This window comes from Podarcis gaigeae (assembly GCF_964106915.1).
Source record: "Podarcis gaigeae genome assembly, chromosome: Z".
NCBI lineage: Eukaryota > Metazoa > Chordata > Lepidosauria > Squamata > Lacertidae > Podarcis > Podarcis gaigeae.
This window is the reverse complement of record NC_139691.1, coordinates 31,734,125-31,755,737: the sequence shown is the minus strand read 5'-3', so window position 1 is coordinate 31,755,737 and position 21,613 is coordinate 31,734,125. Positions and strand designations below refer to the sequence as shown.

Genomic DNA, 21,613 nt, shown 5'->3' with positions numbered 1-21,613 from the left:
GATTGCCCTGTGTCTCTCACCTTGTATTGTCTAATGAACCAATGGAGTGTGGTGGGTGGGGGAGTAGGGGGTTAGAATTGGATTTGGGTTAAAGAGTGTGTGTGTGTGTGGGGGGTAGATTGCAGAAAATGTCCTATATGTAGTCATATAGGTTTTTATTTGGGGTTTCTTGGGCCATCTGGCATTTAGCTGTTTGGTCCTAGGTCTCAGCTGGCATGGAGGGCCTTGTTTTCACGGGACTTCTTTTCCAGGTATGTATCCCAAGACACCTGATGCTCTTCTCATCAGCTGGTATGGTGTTGAAGTTCCTTGCCACCCAGAATGCAGTGGCCTACAAGGTAGGTGGCATTGTGGGTCTTCTTCCAGGAGGGTGGAGCTTCTGCTGAGAAGTCCTAAGGCCTTCCAGATGGGGTTAGGCACATGAAGCTAGGTATCTTCAGAGGGTCAGGAAGTACACACACACCCATCTTCTTCCTGAGTTTCTTAAATTTGGTGAAACTGTTAATATGAGAGCTTAGCAAAATGAGTAATTCCTTTCTAACTAGGCCTTTGTCTTTTAACCAACTGTGGACTTCTAAAGTGGGCGGCATGTGCGTTTCCTTTCAATTCCCCCCAAACATTTATTCTATACTGATTTGAAAGAAAAATATTCAATCTACGTCAAAATCGGTAGAACATCATAAATGTAGAAGCAATGGCCCAGGGGCCATACTATATAGTATTACCTGAAAATCAACTTGATTTATTTATCCTTTTTATCAAAGCAAACACTGCTGTTTTAGTGCAGGAACTCACATTGTGCGCCCTCTGAATTAAGGGGGGATTTGACATGTTTCTGGTTCAGTAATGTGAACAGTTCTAGTGTGTGTCCATGTCTTACTAAACACATAACAATGTGCTGTACAAATTAATTGAAACAATTTCACACAATAGTTTATTGTACAAAACTCACACAGAGATGTACAAAACTCACAGACGTGTACATTATTAACGGATATGACCTCCGCTATTTTTAAGCAGCATTTGAACACGGTTTGGCATGGAGTCTACTCATTTCGAAGAGTTACTGTTGATTTTTGGATCCCTGTACCACACTTGAATCAGCACCTGAATGAGTTTCTCCATAGTCATACAGTCTACAGCACAGAGGTGACTTTTGCATATAGCCCATGAATTCTCAATGGGATTTACATCCGGGGAATTCCCTGGCCAATCACGTACCTGTATTTGCTGCTCTGTCATGAATTTCTTCCCCACTTTTGATGTGTGACAGGGGGCTAGGTCCTGCTCCAGTTTCCCAGTACTGTCAGGATACTACTTTTCCAGCTCTGGAGTAACTCTTTCATAGTACCATTGGTGGGACATATTTTCAGGATGGAGCCCTACCATGACCAATATTTAAAATTGGCTTGGCACCTTGTGATTATACTTCTATTTGGTATTTTGACGTTGCTTATATTAATGTGTATTTTATACCGTTATATTTTAGTTAAACTTTTGTATGGAAAAGTGGTGAAATTTTTTTTACTCAAAAAGGGAAGAAAGAACAGATTAGCTAAGTATGGATGAGGTAACCATGTTAGACCAAGGGTGGAGTTTATGGGCAATCAATCCGGAAGACGTTTGTATTTTGAGGAGTTAGTGATCTGACATGGTTACCCTTCCTGCCTTCTCTTCCTTCTCCCTCTTGATCTCCTGAGCCATGAATCAGGAGATTTTTAATGCTGGATGTTTTTAGATATGCTGTAAGCCCCCCAGAATCCCTTGGGATAGCCAGCCAAATTGGTGGGGTATAAAGATGATGATGATCATGATTTATTTATACATATAGCTGATGTCAATACAGAAACTGTGCCAAAACTTGCGATGTTTATATTTTAAAAAGATGAATACTACAATCACAGTTGCAAACCCTTTCTTTTTGCATGGTGCCTAGTCACTGATCTAAGTGACAGCAGACGGCTGTATAGGAGCTACTCCTGGATCACACTGGGTTGATGGCATTCACTGTGCCATAAACTAAATATTTTTTAAAAAAACGATCCCCCCCCCCATGTGGGGCGGAATTTAGTTCACAAGAATGGTCAATTTAAACCCGGTGCTTTTCATAACCAAGGGGAATAGTGAATAGAGAAATGAGAGCTGGTTTCAGCGTTGTCAGCCCATTGAACAAGGCACCTACATAGGTGAAGAGCCACATCCACACCACAAACCTCAGGGATTTCACTAAAAACACATTAAAAAGGAGCCCTAAGATATGGCAATAGCTGTTGGAAAAGTTACAAGTCACTGCACATTGTCTTTGTCATTGTCTTTTGTTAGCCATCTGTTATCAGGCCATCAGCTACATAGAAAAAAATATTTTTCTATGTTCCTATATTGGGACAAAAAAAAGAGAGGCACTAGCGGGGTATTTAAACAAACTAAACAGCTAATATTATTGTCCCTTGGTAAAACCAAGTTAGCCCATGATTTCTTAGACCAAAATAGCACTAGAAAGCAACATTTGGAAGGGCAGTACAGAATTGACCAAGTGTGAAGGCTGGAGCACTTACAAGTGACACACAAAATGTAAGCCACATTGAAGAGCAACGTGAAGGTGTTTCCATGCGATGGCTAACTTTGTGCCACAATGTATAATGTGCATATTCTTCTCCATGGCATGGCAAATCCTGAGAAAGGCTTGCAGTATCACAAAGATGGCAGGGCAGCCAAGTTAAAAAAACAACCACCACCAAGCCAGCAGCACCTCCTGTATGGCAATTATGTGTGCCAACACTCACGATTCCTTTTTTTAAAAAATAAATATTTATTGAGATTTTTTTGAGTACAATGCGTAAATAATAAACAACATTACTTATATCATCACATAGTTCCATCACTTCTTTGGACTCCCTCACGTCTCCCACTCCCACTTACATCGTTATAAAATTTTCTTGTTTACAACCTTATATCCGCTCATTTAAATAGAATCTAGCAGTTCTCCAGAAAATTCATATTTTCCTTAGTCTCACTTATCAAGTTCAAATCTAATTCACTGGTAGGCAGTTATTTATGATCTAGCATCCTTCTTATCATTCAACCAAATTACAATGTTTTTGTAAGTAAATCTTAAATTTCTTCCAGTCTTCTTCAACCCTCTCTTCCCCCAGGTCTCGGATTCTGCCAGTCATCTCGGCCAGTTCCATGTAGTCCATCAGCTGCATCTGCCACTCTTCCAGTGTGGGTAGATCTTGAGTTTTCCAGTTCTTAGCAATGAGTATCCTTGCTGCCGTTGTTGCATACATAAAAAATGTTCGGTCCTTCCTTAGCACCTTCTGGCCGACAATACCCAGAAGGAAGGCCTCTGGTTTCTTAGTGAGGGTATACTTAAATACCTTTTTCAACTCATTATATATCATTTCCCAGAAGGCCTTCACTTTAGGGCAAGTCCACCAGAGGTGAAAGAATGTTCCTTCATTTTCTTTACATTTCCAACGAATGGTATATTTTGGCAACACTCACGATTCCATTTCTCAGAAGCAGTCATTTGATGAATACAGTGCAAAGTCTCTGAGGTTTATGAGGCTTGTGCTGATCCGCTGCCTAAGCTTTAAGTTGCACCTCACTGGGCGGCAGCCTATGTTGTTTTCTGCCACATTGCCCCCCCCCCCCCCAGACAGCCTGGAAACCATGTGATTCAGCTTGAACCGGATAACAGAGTAGTGGAATTCCCTCTCCTTGTTCAGCTTGCGGAAATCGTCTGCCCTGTGGTTGGCAGCATAGTCTATGGACCTCAGGGATGTCAGCGAGCCCGTAGAGCTTGCCCGGGAGCCCTGGGAAGACAGTGAAGAAAGCGACTGAGTGCTAGATAAAGTTGAAGTGGCCTTTCTACAAATGGGAGATACTTCTTTAGAAAGCAGCCTCTGACCGTAAAACTTATTTAAGCACACATGACTTGTGGGCTTGAGGTTTGCACTTCACCCTCGGGTTGTAGCTTGGACATTTGCTGAGGGGTCAAGAGGTGAGGAATTTGAGTCTGGTCCTTCCACAGATTGGGATCAGACTCAAGCTCACCCCCAATGCTCCCAGGGACTCATGCATGGCCCTACCCCTCGAAAGCGGTCGACAAAAGCATGGCGAATCCCTGGATACCTTTAACGGAATACATTTGCGCATTGGAGGGAACAGGTTCTCCAACACACACACCCCAGACCACCTTGAACTAATGCTTTAAAATATTTTGAGTCCAGGGAGAGCTGCCATCAACTCATCCAAGTCCTCTTGCAAGCAGGAATGCAAGCTTATGCTGGAGGAAGACAGCAAATCATTTTTGCCTAGCTGCACCACCAGCGCTGTGGGAGGACCTACACAGGTCATACTCGACCGCACCAAAAGAAGGAACTCCTCCCAAAGCATTCCCCATCTGGACATCCAGGATACGTTCACATGGGCAGGAAGACTGAGATGGCACCCCAGTCCAGACTCATCAGCGCAATTGCCAGTCCAATGTACAATGCTGTGGCCAACAATCCAAATGCGCACAGCTGCTCCTATGAAAAAAGGAAATAACAGGCATCAGCACAGACATCATTGGCGACGCTTCCTGACGTAACCCTTGTCAGCGTCAGACTTCCAATGACCCATATTCACAATCCTGTCTACTGACAGGCCCCAGTGCGCAGCCTTTGTAGCAGCACCTATTCGGAAGGAATGAGGCGTGTTCAGTGGTAGGCAAGCCGCAATAACTGGCGCACAACGCAAGCAAATTGATGCCTGGCTAACTGGAACCCATTTTTGTGAATTAGAAGCAGGCCAGCCCCCAGGGGAACAAAAAGCCAAATATTTCTGGTATCCATAACCATGCAAAGGGCCCTATGACCAGAAGCCTGATGGTGGTACTCCTTCCCGCTAGGTCTGTCTTAGAGCTCCTGACTCTAATGACAAGCTCCAAAGCAGGTAAGGAAAAGTCCCGAAGCAATAAGCCTCCATCCTCTCTACCCTGTTCTGGCTCCAACACAATTTCCCCAACCCTCAGTGCACCAAAAATGCAATGGAATACTGAAAGGAGTCTCTCCTTGAACTTTAACCAGCAGACAAGACTTAATTTGTTGTGGAACCTGCATAGGTAAAAATTGACCAGCTTCCTGCCCACTGTCCTATGAAGTTGGAGCCTATTCCAACCTTCCAAGGCCCCGCACATGACAAACTTTTTACAAGAGTCTCTGAAAAATAAAGTTTCACTATAACAGACATTGCAGTGGACTGAATTCTGATAATTGTAACAACACATCCAATCTGCAGCAGATGGGCCAAATACTGCAGGGCCCTCTCAGAGGATGGGGGCAAGTGCCTTTGAATGGCCGAGGAGTGTCAGCTAAAGGCTAAGAAAACAGTCCAGGCCTTCTGATAAGAGCTAAAAGCAGAAGGGGAAATGGAAGCTGCTACTCCCTGTAATTACTAATTGTTGTCAAAGTGCCACAGGTGGTCCGGAAAAGTCCAGCAATAGCTGGGTGTTTGGAGCCCAGGATCTGAAGCGCTCCATCTGAAAATGGGATAGTGTGTCAGCGATATCATTAGAGCAGTGTTTCCCAACCGGTGTTCCGCGGCACACTAGTGTGCCGCGAGACTTTGCCTGGTGTGCCGTGGGAGGGAGGCGGGCTCCATGTGCTTAGAGCAACAGGCTGCCGCCCCAAGCCTCGCGCGCCCGACGGGAGCTCCTGCCGGGTGCGCAAGGCTTGCAGACACTCGCCCGAAGCACGGGGCACCCTCCGGAGGGCTCCGCGTGCTTCGGGCAACAGGCTGCCGCCCCAAGCCTTGCGCGCCTGGCAGGAGCTCCTGCCGGGCGTGCAGGGTTGCAGACACTCGCCCGAAGCACAGGGAGCCCTCCGTAGGGCTCCCTGTGCTTCGGGCAACAGGCTGCCGCCCCAAGCCTTGCGCGCCTGGCAGGAGCTCCTGCCGGGCGCGCAAGGCTTGCAGACACTCGCCCGAAGCACGGGGAGCCCTCCGTAGGGCTCCCTGTGCTTCGGGCAACAGGCTGCCGCCCCAAGCCTTGCCGCCTGGCAGGAGCTCCTGCCGGGAGCGCAGGGTTGCAGACACTCGCCCGAAGCACGGGGAGCCCTCCGTAGGGCACCCTGTGCTTCGGGCAACAAGCTGCCGCCCCAAGCCTTGCGCGCCTGGCAGGAGCTCCTGCCGGGCGCGCAGGGTTGCAGACACTCACCGGAAGCACGGGGAGCCCTCCGTAGGGCTCCCTGTGCTTCGGGCAACAGGCTGCCGCCCCAAGCGGCATATAGTCAATATAGGCACAGAGTTAATTTTTTAAACATTTTCTAATGGTGGTGTGCCTCGAGATTTTTTTCATGAAACAAGTGTGCCTTTGCCCAAAAAAGGTTGGGAAACACTGCATTAGAGGATCCTGTAATCAGGTGAGCAGAAACCACAATTTTAAACCTTAAGCAGCGCAGCTCGAAAGTGTGAGTGGAGGGGCAGAGACTCTGCTGGAGCGTGAGGACTGTTTTGCCAAGATGCTCACCACTGCCTGGTCTAACATTCCGTCATGGCGATCGCCTCTCTACCTTAGGTGGAGCTGAAAGGCCTGGGATGGCCTCACTCTGATCCCTGTAGAGGTCCAAGGTGACATCTGAATCGCATCAGAGCTCTGCGATGATTTACCTGACAATGAAGTACAGTAGAATCACCATACCTGCTCTTCTTTGCCCTCCTCCTGGATCACCTCCTCAGATGACATTTCCTTCTGGAAGAAGGTGCCCGGGGCCCCAGCAAATCATCCTCTGCAGGAGAGGCAACCATGTTGTTCCATGGAAAGTAAACGGGGCTGCTGCAGTTGGAAAGATGCCTTACTTGGTCATATGGCACAAATGGTTGGAGTCCCATGGTATTAAAGTTTAAAATACGGCTGCAAGGAGCACTCTGAGTGTTCTGCCATTGGGGGACAATCAAGCTGCAGAAAGTTTTAGCTTTCTCTGGCTCTATGTGTTCTGAGTGTGTGCATCCTCAGAAAAGGTTGAGCGCTTTAAGTGAGACAAAAGTTATTTGATGGCAGGGTGTGAATTGTGGAGCAGGTTATACATTTTAGATAGATATTTTCCTTTAGAGTGGATTAGAGTTCCCTTTTGTTTTGATATTTGGTATTAACGTTTAAGACATGCCTGCATGGAGGTGTGGGCCAGCTCTGACGCAGAGGGCTCTGCATTTTCTGCCATTTAGGTGCAATCAAACTGCAGAATCTGAACTACACACGGGCTGATAGCCCAGTAATGCACCATTGAACTTTTCTTGAAAAATCTGTGGGCCTGGTGTGATACAATATCAAATTTCATTGGACAACATTGCTTTTCACACATGCATGCTTCTCCCCCCCCCCCCAAATGGAAGCAAATAAGTAAAGAGAAGGGGAGGAGGGGAGGTTATCTCTGCTGCTGTTTCCTAACAAATATTCTCAATTGCTAAGTCATGGTTTGATTTTTTGTTAGCTGCTTTGAGCTTTTCAGAAGGAAAGGAGAGGGAAAGTTCAACCAATTTAAATGAACCAATACATAAAGATATGAAAGGAACCCGTTGTTTCTGTATACAATGCTAATGTTACCATGAAAAAAACTTTTTTTTGTTTACTTGTTTAGAAACATTGTTTGAAGCCCTGCAGTATGCAAATGATCTACTTTTTATTTATGTTTTGTTTATTTGTTTAGAAACATTGTATGAAGCCCTGCAGCATGCAAATGATCTACAGATGGATACATTGAATGTTTCCCATTCCTCTCCCTCATTCACGACTAGCGGGCCATTTCCCTTGCCAGTCCCACTTCTCTGTGAAGTTATATCTCTCCATGTGACCGAGATGTGTCCTTCCACATCTGTCGCATTTCCCGCTCGGCTTTCTATGGCGTGTGTCATTTGCAGCTGATGGTGGCTGTCATTTCCATCCCCATAACAGCAACCCAATGGGGGATGTTGGCCCCCTCAATATTGGGAGGATTGAGCCCCCATGGCCAGGATTCAACCCAGAGGGGAATGCATTTTATTATCTGTGTTTTCCAATAATTCTTGTAGCTTCCCCACCGCTATCGTCTCCACCAGTTTGCCCCAGATTTGGAGGGGGGGGTAATTTATTATATACATAATTTGCTTTCGGACTGCACTTCAAATGTGCAAAAGCATATACTCTGACAGCACCAGGGGGAAAAAAAGGTTAACAGTTTTTACCTGATTTGTCACATTGTGTTAAACACAATGAACTTCACAAAAAACAGAACATGGAATCTAGAAGCATCCTAAGTTATATGCTAGCACTTGATTGGAGTACTCTGACTCAACAAAAGAAATAGAAATCCAACATAGTCATCACAATTAATTTACTAGTCTCTTCAAGACTGTATTTTGTTTCCAGTGTTTTGGTCTCCTGTTATATATGTAGAAATAAACCTTTGGGTAATTAAAATTACAGAAAGCCAAAGTCAAATAAAAATTAGTTATGCTGGGGAAAAATCGGGGGCTTATAAAAAATAAGATTTTCTTCATACCTTCCCCACCGCTATTGTCTCCACCAGTTTGCCCCAGATTTAGAGGGGTGGTATTAACATTCCAATTTTAAAAGGAAAGATAGTAATATAGCAGCAGGAATGAAGAGGAAAGCTTTAGCATATGGAGGAGGAAAGTGGGAGTAAAAGAAGGTGGGGGGGGGAGGCAGAAAACCACAGATGTCCAGCACATTCAAGTTGACAGTGTTGCTGCCGCTGTGGCAAATGTGGAGTTGTTTAAGTAATGGAAAAGTTCTTGAATCACAGGGTTTGCGTTGTATGCCTGTAGCACTTGATGGCGTGAATCCATCTTGCTGTAGAAGAAGGCTGAAGCGTTCATGTAGCTGATGTCTGTACAGAAACTGTGGGAAATCCTCTAATTCTATTTACCTAGCATAGAGGAAGGGGGGTGGGATGGTGGGGGGCTGAGGAAACCACCCCTCTGCAAATGGCCACGTGGACCAGCAGAGCAGGGAGGACGGGGTGAATGTGCCCCCATGGCATCCATGACGAAGCCGAGAAGTCGGCCCACCTTGCTCCAGGCCTAGATTTGCAGAAGAAGATGGAGGAGGAGGAAGGGACGGAGCAGCCATCTCTTTGCTGCTTTCCAAGCAGAGCACCTTTCTGGCTGTTAGGATCCCCTCCTCTTTTTTGTTAATTAATCCCTGAATGCACCTCCCTAATGACTGAGCCAGATGTAACACTGCCTTTCACTTCTCTTCTCTTGCAGAGAGAATGAAAAAGCCAGATAAATGTGCTTGGGATTCTTCAAGTCCAGAATCTGGCTCTTGTGGCTCTTGTGCCAATGCCCTTTTTGAGATGCAGTTTCACTAGAATGGTCACTTCTAACCTGGTGCTTTTCATAAATAAGGGGAATACTGAAGAGGTGAAATCAGAGCCTTTGAATAAGACAAATGCAGGTGAACAGCCACATCCACACCAGAAACTTGAGTGAGTCCACAAAGTCATCCACTGGGAAGAGGCAGTTGAACTCCTAAACTGTGCTGTTGAAGGGGCCAAGCAGCATAAGGGTGTATCTTTGGACAAGCAACATCTCAATCTAAGTAACCCCTTAATGGCTAGCCAATCTAAGGGCTTTTCGAAAAGGGATTTGATCTTGGTGCAGAAAAGGAGTGATGAGTACATATAGCTTTGCTGCTTTCCAAGCAGAGCGCCCTCTCTGGCTGTTAGGACCCCCTCCTCTTTTTTGTTAATTAATCCCTAAATGAACCTTCCTAATGACTGTGCCTGATGAAGCACTGCCATTCACACACACACACATGTGTGTGTGTGTGCATGTGTGTGTGTGTGTGTGTGTGTGTGTGTGTATATATATATATATATATATATATGTATGTATATATATGTATATATATATATTTGCGAATAACACAGGTGCATCCTCCGCAAATTTGGAGTGTGTGCAGTAACAGAAAAGTTCATTTTAGCTTCCTCTGTCCCTATGTGTTCTGAGGTGTGCATCCTCAGAAAAGGTTGAACGCTTTAAGTGAGATAAAAGTTCTTTGATGGCAGGGTGTAGAAAAACAGAAAGGACACTTGTGTTGAGAGGTTTGGGAATACCTGGCTGCGAATAACACAGGTGCATCCTCCGCAAATTTTTTTTTTTTTTAATAATATTTATTGAACATTTTCAAATATAACAGAAAAAAGAAAAGAAATAAAACATCCATTTTATAACCTTATTTTCATTAGCATCTTTCCAGGACTTCCCCACCCCCTCTTGTATTCCAATTCCTTCAAATAGATTCAGCAAGTTCTTACCCCCAATTTTAAACTTATTATAATTAACCCAATGTTAAAAATGTTTTTCCATCGCCTAAAATCGACCCCGCTCCCTTCCCCGGGTTCCCCTCTTTAATATGCAGAACAGATGAAAATAAAAGTAAATAGAAAAATGAATAAAGTATAATTTAACACCCTTTGGATTCCAAATTTCCCTCCCCCCTTTCCTGGTTGCGTTCCCCAATGTCCATCAATGCCTGTTGTCATCCTGGAGATCCCACATCTAGGCTGAAATCTTTCACAAGTCCACTTTGCCGTCTTTTTAATAGTCTTTGCCGTCTTTTTGATCATCTTTAATTTCGAGCGTCCAATCTTAAAAAAACCTCTATCTCAAAAAGGTCCATTTTTTCCATCCAGATCTCTGTATTTAAGAGTAAAAACTCCAATTTTGTTTCTTTAGACCTTTCAAATCTGGATGTCCCAAATGTTCCCACTTCCAACTTTGTCCAATTCTTGTTGTTCATGTTGTTCTTATTATTCTCTCTCCTCACTTTCCTCTAGCTTCTTTTCCTGCTCTCCTGCAAAAATGTTCCAATTCCAAAAGCTTCTAAACCCCCTACAGAGGCTTTGTTATTCAGGAACAAAACTTTACGTCAAGTCCCTTCCATTCTTCAATAGATAAGTCTATTGTCTCCTTTAGTGTAGAGACCTCTGTAGACAAAATAGTGTTCCATTTCTGCAGTTTCCCAGGAGGTAAAAAGTCCAATTCAAATTCCATGCCGGCAATACTTGTAGTGTCCCACAGCCCCTCTAGAGGGATTATAGTAACTCAGTTTCCTTCCAGATCGCACCCAACAGTCAAAGTAACTTGTTATTCCTTGTTTTAAACAATTTATATCTAATTTGTAACAAATGTAACCGGCAAAGTCCTCATAACAAAGTTCTCTTTTTATTCTTCAGCTTTGACAGCTCCTTTGACAGCTGTCAAAGCCTCTGTTTCTCCTCTCCTGGCGCTCTCGCGGATCACTCCCGGTTCCCGGGGGGGGGGGGCGGGGTTGCATTTTAGCTCACGTTCTACTTTTCTCCTCCAGCCCAGTCTTACAATTTTCCATCGTGAAATTAGTAACTTTATCAAACTTAGGTAGCACTCGATCTTAGTTGTTAAATCCTTTGCTGTAAATCCTCTATGACAGGGGGGAGGCTGACTTCCTTTTTGCACCTCCCCCGCTCGCTCTGAATTTTAAATTTTTTCCCCTTTTTAAGTCCAGTTTCCAATTACTCACGGGTTGTTCTAACCCTAACCCCCCCCCAATAACATTTTATATGTTGCCCAATTTCCCTTCATGTTTTTCTTCTTAACGCCAATGGCTTCGATGGGTGAAATGCACCAAGTGGTTGTAGGTTCTAGGAGATATTTATATTTCAACCATGGATTATATAAGGTCTGAGTTGTGTGGCTGCATCTTCTGGTCTGGTGTTGGCAAGGGATTGAATCTGGGTGCAGAAAAGGAGAAGGGACTTGTGTTGAGGGGTTTGGGAATACCTGGCTGCAAATAACACAGGTGCATCCTCCGCAAATTTGGAATGTGTGCAGTAACTGAAAGGTTCATTAAGGGCAGGGTGTGAACTGTGTGGCTGTACCACCTGAAGGAATGTTTGGAACGGAATACATATTGGTGTAGGAAAGGCTGAAGCATACATATTGCTGGTGTATGTAAAAAAAATGTGGAGAAACCTGCAATTTTTTATTTGAAAAAGGAAAGATAGTACTTGAGCAGCAGCTATGAAGAGGAATGCAGAAACTGTGGGAAATCCTGCAATTCTATTTACATAGTATAGAGGAAGGGGGTGGGATGGTGGGGGGCTGCGGAAACCACCCTTCCGCAAATGGCACCGATGACGAAGCCAGGAACTCAGCCTGCTTTGCTCCAGGTCTCATTAGCAGCAGCAGAAGAAGAAGAAGGAGGAGGAGGAGGAGGAAGGGACGGAGCAGTCAGCTGTTTGCTGCTTTCCAAGCAGACCACCATTTCTGGTTGTTAGGATCCCCTCCTCTTCTTTGGGAATTAATCCCTGAATGCACCTCCCTAATGACTGCGCCAGATGTAGCACAGCCTTTCACTTCTCTTCTCTTGCAGAGAGAATGAAAAAGCCAAATAAATGTGCTTGGGATTCTTCAAGTCCAGAATCTGGCTCTTGTGGATCACTTGCTGGCTGATTCCAGTGGCCGCAAATGGTGTCATTGTACCTCCTGAAGGAGGCATTCCTAGCTTGTATCTCCTGAAGGAGGCATCCCTGTACCTCCTGAAGGAGGCATTCCTGAAGGAGGCATTCCTAGTTTGAGATACGCCTGCAAAGAGCACTCTGAATGTTCTGCCATTGGGGGGCAATCAAGCTGCAGAAAGTGTTAGTTTTCTCTGTCCCTATGTGTTCAGAGGTGTTCATCCTCAGAAGAGGTTGAGCACTTTAAGTGAGACAAAAGTTCTATAATGGCAGGGTGTCAATTGTGGAGGAGATTATACATTTTAGATAGATATTTTCCTTTAGGCTGGATTAGAGTTCCCTTTAGTTTTGATATTTCTCCAGCAAGCCCTATTTTCCTTGTCTTTCATTCAGTTGGAAGTATTGGAGCCAGCCTTTCAAATATATATGGATGTCAAAGTCCTTTCCTTTTAATTTATTAATTTTCACCTCTAATAACATTTTATATGTTGCCCAATTTCCCTTCATGTTTTTCTTCCTAAAGCCAATGGCTTCGATGCGTGAAATGCACCAAGGAGTTGTAGTTTCCAGGAGATATTTATATTTCATCCATGGATTATATAAGGTCTGAGTTGTGTGGCTGCATCTTTTGGACAGGTGTTGGCAAGGGATTGTATCGGGGTGCAGAAAAGGAGAAAGGAAACTTCTGTTGAGGGTTTGGGAATACCTGGCTGCGAATAACACAGGTGCATCCTCCACAAATTTGGAGTGTGTGCAGTAACTGAAAGGTTCATTAAGGGCAGGGTGTGAACTGTGTGGCTGTACCACCTGAAGGCATGTTTGGAACGGAATACATATTGGTGTAGGAAAGGCTGAAGCATACATACTGCTAATGTATGTAAACAAACTGTGGAGAAACCTGCATTTTTTTGTTTCAAAAAGGAAAGATAGTACTATAGCAGAAGCAATGAAGAGGAAAGTTTTATCATATGGAGGAGGAAAGTGGGAGTAAAAGAGGGTGGGGGGAGGCAGAAAACCACAGATGTCCAGCACATTCAAGTTGACGGTGTTGCTGCCGCAGAGGCAAATCTGGCTGATGAAGCACTGCCATTCACTTCTCTCCTCTTGAAGCATAAACTCTACTGATGTATGTTGAGAAACTGCAGCAGAAATGCCAATGTACATGTGTGTGTGTGTGTGTGTGTGTGTGTATGTATTTGGTTTTTTTAAAGAAACACCATCTTAAGATTTATTATGCAAAAAGCTTTTATGAAAAGTTTTTTTAAAAGGAAGTAGAATTTATGGATGAAGAAATCAACCTTCCTGCCAAATAAGATGCATGTGTTCTCTCTATTAGGGTTCAGCAACAAAAACTATGAGGCAACACAGCCCTAAGACACCTCAGTTTTCATGTTATTGAAGGTCCCCTTTACCCCCCAAAAATGATGTTAAAAAACTATAAGCCTCCAGACTCTCTAGATCCAGCATCATCATGAACCCGAAAATCACCGTGCAGGTTCAAGGTATCCTGCCAAGGACAACCACCACATGAGATGTGGCAACCACCACATGAGATCCGCCTTCACCTCACTTGGTAAGCGTACATGAAGGCAAGGGGACCTCGGACCGCAGGCAGCCTGGCCTAGCGGGAACGGAAGGGCAACCACTCTGCATGCAAGATTAATTAAATGACCCAGCAAGATCGGATCTGATGAAGCATCACTTGCTTCAGAGGAAGTATTACAAAATTGCTTTCTTCTAGGCAGACAGCTTTCCCCTGTTCAGGTCTTTATTCTCTCTCTTCTTCTATCTCCTGTCTCACTGGAGAGAACCAAGTGCCAGTCCTTACTGTCCATTCCATCTATTCCATCAACCTGGTAATCTTATGTCTGAGGCTCTTAAGTCTTTTCCATGTCCCTTTTGCAGATCTTCTTCTTGTTTTTATTTGCACTTTACCTTGTCTTTTGTTGATCTCTTTCTTAATTTCTTTCCTTTCTCATTGAAGAGTAGGTCTCGGGGATGTTCCAACTCGAAAATGTCTCCATCTCTCCTCAGCAGATCGGCCCATTCCCCACAGTCCCATTCCCCACAATCAACAGTGTAGTCCAGAAAATATTTAAAGGCATGTTTCAAAGCCCCTCCAAACTTAAGGGCCCCCACAACTCCAGACCCCCCCTGGCCCATTCCAAATTCAGCCTTCAACAACAACGGCTTATGCTCCTGTAGGGCCTCGGGCCTCTCCATTTGTGTTACTTGAGGTTCAACAGCAGCCTCCTCCATTATCTTCTGCGTTTGCACTTGCTCTATCAAAACAGGTTCCTGGGTTGGCTCCTGGATGGTTTCTGTATAAATATTCACTATTTGTCCAAAGTTTTTGACTGCAACAGTCATCAAATCCATCTTCTCATGCATCTGCTCCAACAAAGCGTGTGTCTTGCAAAAAGCAAGCACCAAAACTTCTTCCAAACACATTTTTATTCAAGGTCACAGTCTGGTCCCACGATCCTAATCTCCACAGCTGTAAAGTCCCCAGATCGACTCCAGCAACAATTTAACAAGCTCCCTCTAGAGGAGACAATTTCTATTTGTATCCATCTTTTGAAAGCAGGTCCAACAAAAGAAAATTACTTTCATTTTTCTGATTTTTTGTTTCTTTTAAATGCAAAAGGCAACATTGGAATCAATTTGTTTCTCTTCTTAACTATCTGTCAAAAGATGTTCCATTCACAGTCAATGAACTTCACCAAAAATCTCTGTCTCTGACACCCCGTTCCCAGGTTTGAGACGGTGGAAATTATCTTTCTTTACTCTCTCTCCTGCAGGCTTGAACAGTCAAAATTCCCCCTCTTTACTCCTGCTTCCAAGAGGGGTTTAGATGGTTAAAACAGGAGGAATTTTAAACCTTTAGGTACAACTTTCCAGACTTTAGCTTGCACAATTTTTGCTTCAGACTATTTACAAAAGCGGAAGGCAGACTTCCTGTTTAGGACCTTCCCGCTTGTGTGCCAAATTAAAATGTTTCTTAGCCCAATTTTCCATTCTACTCACGGATACTTGTTTGGAGTCCAATTGTCCACAGGAAAAGTCAGCACTCTCTGGCAACGGCTGTGCGGCTTCACCGTAAAAATAGCGGTCGATTCAAAACACCACGCCGCTCACCCCACGTCACTTTGGATTCCAGAAAAAGTGGCTTCCTTGCGTGTAGGGGGGACGCTCCTGGTGTCAGCCGAATCCCACGTTCCCAGGCTTCCTCCGCCTGGGATTTTTAAAGGGTCTCCGCCTTTGCCATGGCGGCAAGACCCGATTTTCGCAGAGCGGGTTCCTCTGGATCAGAGGAATTCTGCCATTGCCGATGGCGCTAACCCGGAAGTAAAGGGCTGGACCTTCTCCCCAGAGAATGAGGCTTGTTGGAAATTAAAGATCAAGCCATTAGTGTGGGCATCACAGAATTCCACATGACCCTCATCATAGTCTAGGGACACCCGGATCTGCCTGGGCTCATAGGTCAAGCTCAAAGGGGTCTGCTCAGGGTGGGTTGAAGCCCAGAAGGGATCAGATGAGGCTGACTCATCCTTTGCCTTCCCAATGGCCCAGATCCCCTCAGAAGGAAGCATGCTGACAAAGCCTTTGCGCCTGACAGACTCTTTTGCAACCCCTATGGCCCAGGTGGCCCATTACCTTTCCTCCTTCTCCTCTTCCACCACCACCTCCCACCAATATCTTCCTGAGGTGAATTTTGCATGGCCCAGCACATAGAGCATGCTGTCGAATCTCCAGGGGTTGTCCAGCGTGTCCTGCCTTCCCCTTCTTCTTCTCAAACTCTTCACGTTATAAAAAGAAAAGGGTGTTTTGTTCCTGGCTCCAGAGTGACACTCACTTTGTTCAGTGCCTACATTCAGTTCAGCCCGTTGCATTTCTCCATGGTATCGTTCCGAAATGAATTTTTCTGAGTGTAAATTATGAGTCTCTCTTCCATGCCTGGAGAGATTCCCAGCAGTATCCGCCTTCTTTTCAGCTCCTGAAACCTGGTCACCATTGTCCCAATGCCCTTCAGGAACTCAATAGCGGGCAGGTGGTACTTCTTCTCCATTTCTGTGTGTCTCACACTGAGACCGGCGATATCCTCCGAGAGCTTGATGATATTTTTTTCCTTTTTCTTCTTCATCTCCTTCTCCAGATCCTCCAGCTCGGTCAGCCAAAAGCGCTGCAGCTCCTCCAGGAAGTTGCGTATCTGCTCAAAAGCGCCCATGATCTTGTTCTTCTCCTCCTCTAGCTCCGCCGGATATGCCTGGCTCTTTCTTCTTCAGCCAGTTTCAATTCCATAATCACTCGTGTCTCTTGCACCAGAAACTGGACTATTTGCTTCAACCACTGTGAAGCCTGGTCCAGATTAATCAGTTCATGTTCGCTGTGCTTTTTTGACCTCTTGCAGACAATGCAGATGTGCAAGCCCTGCAGAAAAGGTGCAAGGGTTCCCCATGTCCCTCGCAACCGGCTCTCCCCACCTGATGGGTTAACTTCTTCTTCCCCCCCAATTTTTAAAATTTATTTTCATCATTTATCACAAACATAACATATAACACACAAACACAAAATATACAGTTACAGATATGTAGCCGTGTTGGTCTGCCATAGTAAAAATAATAATAATTCCTTCCAGTAGCACCTTAAAGACCAACTAAGTTAGTTCTTGGTATGAGCTTTCGTGTGCATGCACACTTCTTCAGATGTAATATACATTATATAATATACATTACAATACTAAAGAAAAAACACACAAAAATAATAGACATTACCTCTAAAACCCAATTTTAAATACAACGCAGTTAACAGTTTATATTATAAATGATATTGTAGGTTCCCATATACCCCCCACTTCACCCCCCAAAAATGTTGTTTAAAAACTATAATCCAAAATATACACACAAGCTTCATATATGCAAAGTTGTTGTTGTTTTTGTTGCCCTTTTTTCTGAGGAAGCGACACATCAGTCCACAAAGTTTCTTCTTGTTTAATACAGCAATATGATAGTTATCAAAAAGTGGGCTTGCTTTCACTGCCCCCCTCCCTGGCCTGCAAATTTTGTTTTCAGGCTGTTGGAAGAGAATAACAGATTGAGGGCAGAAAGTTGGTTCTGGAAGACCAGTCAAGGCATCTATGAAGTGTTGCAAGATTTCCACGGCTGATTTTGGTGCCTTGCGTCTTAAGACCCCCAAGACCTCCCCAAGTAAAGACACAATTGATGCCAAATTTAGTTTAAGGTTATTGGCATAATTTTGGCCAGAATGAAAAATGAAGATAAATGTGCTTGGAATTCTTCAAGTCCAGAATCTGGCTCTTGTGGATCACTTGCTGGCTGATTCCAGTGGCTGCAAATGGTTTCTTTTTCTTTTTCTAATTTTTATTTCAAAACCAAAAAATATTACAAACATCAACATACTCATTTTCTAACACAAGCCTATAACATAGATTACCTAATTTAAAATATATCTAGTTGCTCTAGGCTTCCCTTTGCTCTATGTAAATACAACACAATTAACAGATTATATTATAAATGATATTATAGGTTCCCATATACCCCCCTCTCCTCTTCACCCATGTGTGATTTCAATATTTTACTTCTTCCATCTTGTTGTGTTGTTATAATTTAATAATTATTCAGTTGATTCTTTTATTATTTTCTTGCCTTCCCCTGCAAGTTTTACACATTCTCTATTAATATTTCAATTCCGGGACCATATTTTTTCATGTTTTCCTTCACTCTATCCCATTTCCTAATTATTCTCTGAATTGAGTGGCTTCTAATAATTGCCATCAATTTTTGTTTTGCCATTCTAATAGTTTGTTTTGCCATTCTAATAGTGATGGGATATTTTGGCAGCTGCTGTTGTGTAAAGGAATAGATTTTTCTTGTCTTTGGGGATGTCATTAGATATTAGGCCAAAAGATTTCATGAGGTGATCTATAGCAGGGTTGGGCAGGATAATAGCCCAAATACCTAGAAACATAATCAATTATAACACAAATATATTTCTTCCCAGTATCGGTTTTAATGGTTTTGCGCCATAGACTTTATTCAGATGTGGTGATTATTGCTTTGGTTTTCCTGATTATTCCGTTAGAGCTTCTGTTATTTCTTTCCAATGTTTCTTTCACACTACATTACCTGTTCTGCCATGGAACAGTTTCCTCGCCATCTTTTACAATGGAAATGGGGCTGCTGCTGTAGGAAAGATGCCTTGCTTGATCATATGGCACAAATGGTTGGAGCCCCATGGTATTAAAGTTTAAGACTCGCCTGCAAGGAGCACTCTGAATGTTCTGCCATTTGGGTGCAATAAAGCTGCAGAATCTGAACTACACACGGGCTGATAGCCCGGTATGCACCATTGAATTTTTCTGGAAAAATCTGTGGGCCTGGTGTGACACAATATCAAATTTCATTGGACAACATTGCTTTTCACACATGCATGCTTCTCTTCCCCCCCTTAAAATGGAAGTAAATAAGTAAAGAGAAGGGGAGGAGGGGAGGAGGGGAGGTTATCTCTGCTGCTGCTTTCCTAACAAATATTCTTAATTGCTAAATCATGGTTTGATTTTTCTTAGCTGCTTTGAACGTTTCAGAAGGAAAGGAGAGGGAAAGTACAAATATTTAAATAAGCCAATACATAAAGATATGAAATGTACCCATTGTTTCTGTATACAATGCTAATGTTACCATGAAAAAAACTTTTTTTTTGTTTACTTGTTTAGAAACATTGTTTGAAGCCCTGCAGCATGCTAATGATATACAGATGGATACATTGAATGTTTCCCATTCCTCTCCCTCATCTACGACTATCGGGCCATTTACCTTGCCAGTTCCACTTCTCTGTGAAGTTATATCTCTCCATGTGACCAAGATGTGTCCTTCCGCATCTGTCGCATGTCCCACTGGGCTACCTATGGGGTGTGTCTCTTGCAGCTGATGGTGGCTGTCATTTGCTTCCCCATAACAACAACCCAACAGGGGATGTTGGCCCCCTCAGTATTGGGGGGATTGAGCCCCCATGGCCAGGATTCAACCCAGATGGGAATGCATTTAATTATCTGTGTTTTCCCATAATTCTTGTAGCTTCCCCACCGCTATTGTCTCCACCAGTTTTCCCCAGATTTTTTTTTTTTTTGGGGGGGGGGGTTAACATTCCAATTTCTCCTCCATCTTTGTCTCATTGGCCAGTCCCATTTCCTTATCACTGTGTGGTCAAGTTTTCTCAGTGTGACCTAGATGTGTTCATCTACATCTGTCCCACTCGGCTACCTGCACCCTGAGCCAAATTAATTGTCTGGTCCCATAGGCTGGCTTAAGATGTGGTTTAAAAAATTGAGGATTTTGCTCTAGTTTGAGTTGCCAATCATTCTGGTTCCTTCCTCTTGGTTAAAAGTTGTTTATTTGTTTGGAAACCTGTTATGATGAGAGTTGTAGGGCAAGGAGGAGTAAATGGGGAGCGTAAAGAGCCTGGGAAGACAGACAACCACACGCACCTGGCATGTTCCAGCCAATGTTCTCAGTTGCAAACACCTTTTTCTTGTATGTTGTCTTGTCTCTGATCCAAGTGACAGCAGACGGCTGCATAGGAGCTGCTGCAGGATCACACTGGGTTGATGGCCTTTCTGGAATTGCACACTTTCCGGAGGTGGCCGTTGTTCCAAAAGTGGGCACTGGCAGTTCAGTGAAATACTTGCAGGCCACTTCCGAAGTGTCTTGACAGGAGTTCTTTAATTGCAGGGTTTGAGTTGTGTGGATGTACCACCTGATGGCGTGTTTGTAAGACAATCCTGGTATAGAAAGAGGGAGAAGTGTACATATAGCTGATGTACGTACAGAAACTGTGGAAAAACCTGCAATTTTATATTTTAAAAAGAACAATAGTACAATTGCAGTACCAAATTTTTTGCACTGACTGTAGAACTTGACTTGAGGGGTTGAGGTTTGCGCTTCACCCCTGAGTTTAACTTGGGACTTTTGCCAGTGCATTTCTGAGATTCTGGTTCACAAGAATGGTCAATTTCCACCTGGTGCTTTTCATTAAGAAGGGGGATAGTGAAGAGCGAAATCAGAGCCAGTTGCAGCAGTTTCAGGCCATTGAACAAGGCACCCACATAGGCGAACACCCACACTATAAACTTTTTTAAAATATTTTAATTATTTTTGTGTGTGCCACAATTCTTTTATTATTACCACCACTACCACCACCATTTTGAAGGGAAACCCTTCCAGTCAATTGGTCCTTTAGTCATCTGCAATCCCCCCCCCCCAGCAGTATCAATTTTGATATACAAAAGAGCCAAACACACTGAGAATATGTTAAGTTTGCAAAATCATATAAAAAGTCTGGAATACAGAAAATCCATTCATATGCAGCTTGTACAGCCATACCGCTTCCAATATGTTTGGCATGCCTACTTTCCATTCGCAGCATTGACCATTCGTTCCTTTATCATCTGCTCCAATTTAACTTCATCATCAGCAAACTTTCTGATTCCACAAGACAATTTCTCCACAGCCATTTGGTCCTCATTATGGAGACAACGGAATGTCTTCTCATTTGTACTAAGCTTTTCATTTTGTCAGAATGCATCTCTTGTAACTTCAATAATGGAAAGCATTCTGTGGTTACCAATCTTGCCGTACTCCTCTTCTTCTTCCTCCTCTTCATCTCAATATTCCAGCCCCTTTTTGAGAAAAGGTCTGGGTCATCCGAAAAATTTACCTGCAAGACAGAAGTCACTGGCTTGTTATGTGGCCTGTCCTTTTAGCTTCCTCTATCCCTGTGTGTTCTGAGGTGTGCATCCTCAGAAAAGGTTGAGCGCTTTAAGTGAGACAAAAGTTCTTTTATGGCAGGGTGTGAATTGCGGAGGAGATTAAGCCGAGAACTCGGCCTGCTTTGCTCTAGGTCTCATTAGCAGCAGCAGCAGAAGAAGAAGAAGGAGGAGGAGGAGGAAGGGACAAAGCAGCCAGCTCTTTGCTTTCCAAGCAGAGCACCCTTTCTGGCTGTTAGGATCCCCTCCCCTTTTTTGTTAATTAATCCCTGAATGCACCTCCCTAATGACTGAGCCAGATGTAGCACTGCCATCCACTTCTCTCCTCTTGCAGAGAGAATGAAAATGCCAG

The 21,613-nt window shown here is 43.9% G+C and overlaps 1 protein-coding gene across 25 annotated transcripts in view; it reads left to right on the top strand.

The window, feature by feature from the left end:
- The window catches only part of LOC310836723 (putative G-protein coupled receptor 34), a 359,394-nt gene that overhangs the window by 225,307 nt on the left and 112,474 nt on the right, over window positions 1-21,613 (top strand). For 3 of the 25 annotated variants that reach the window (XR_014560184.1, XR_014560185.1, XR_014560186.1), the window contains one exon: window positions 252-282. The exons of the other annotated variants lie outside the window; for them this stretch is intronic. The gene's annotated coding sequence lies outside the window, so the exon portion shown is untranslated. Of the gene's footprint in view, window positions 1-251; window positions 283-21,613 lie in introns of those variants that run through there. 25 annotated transcript variants of the gene reach the window in all.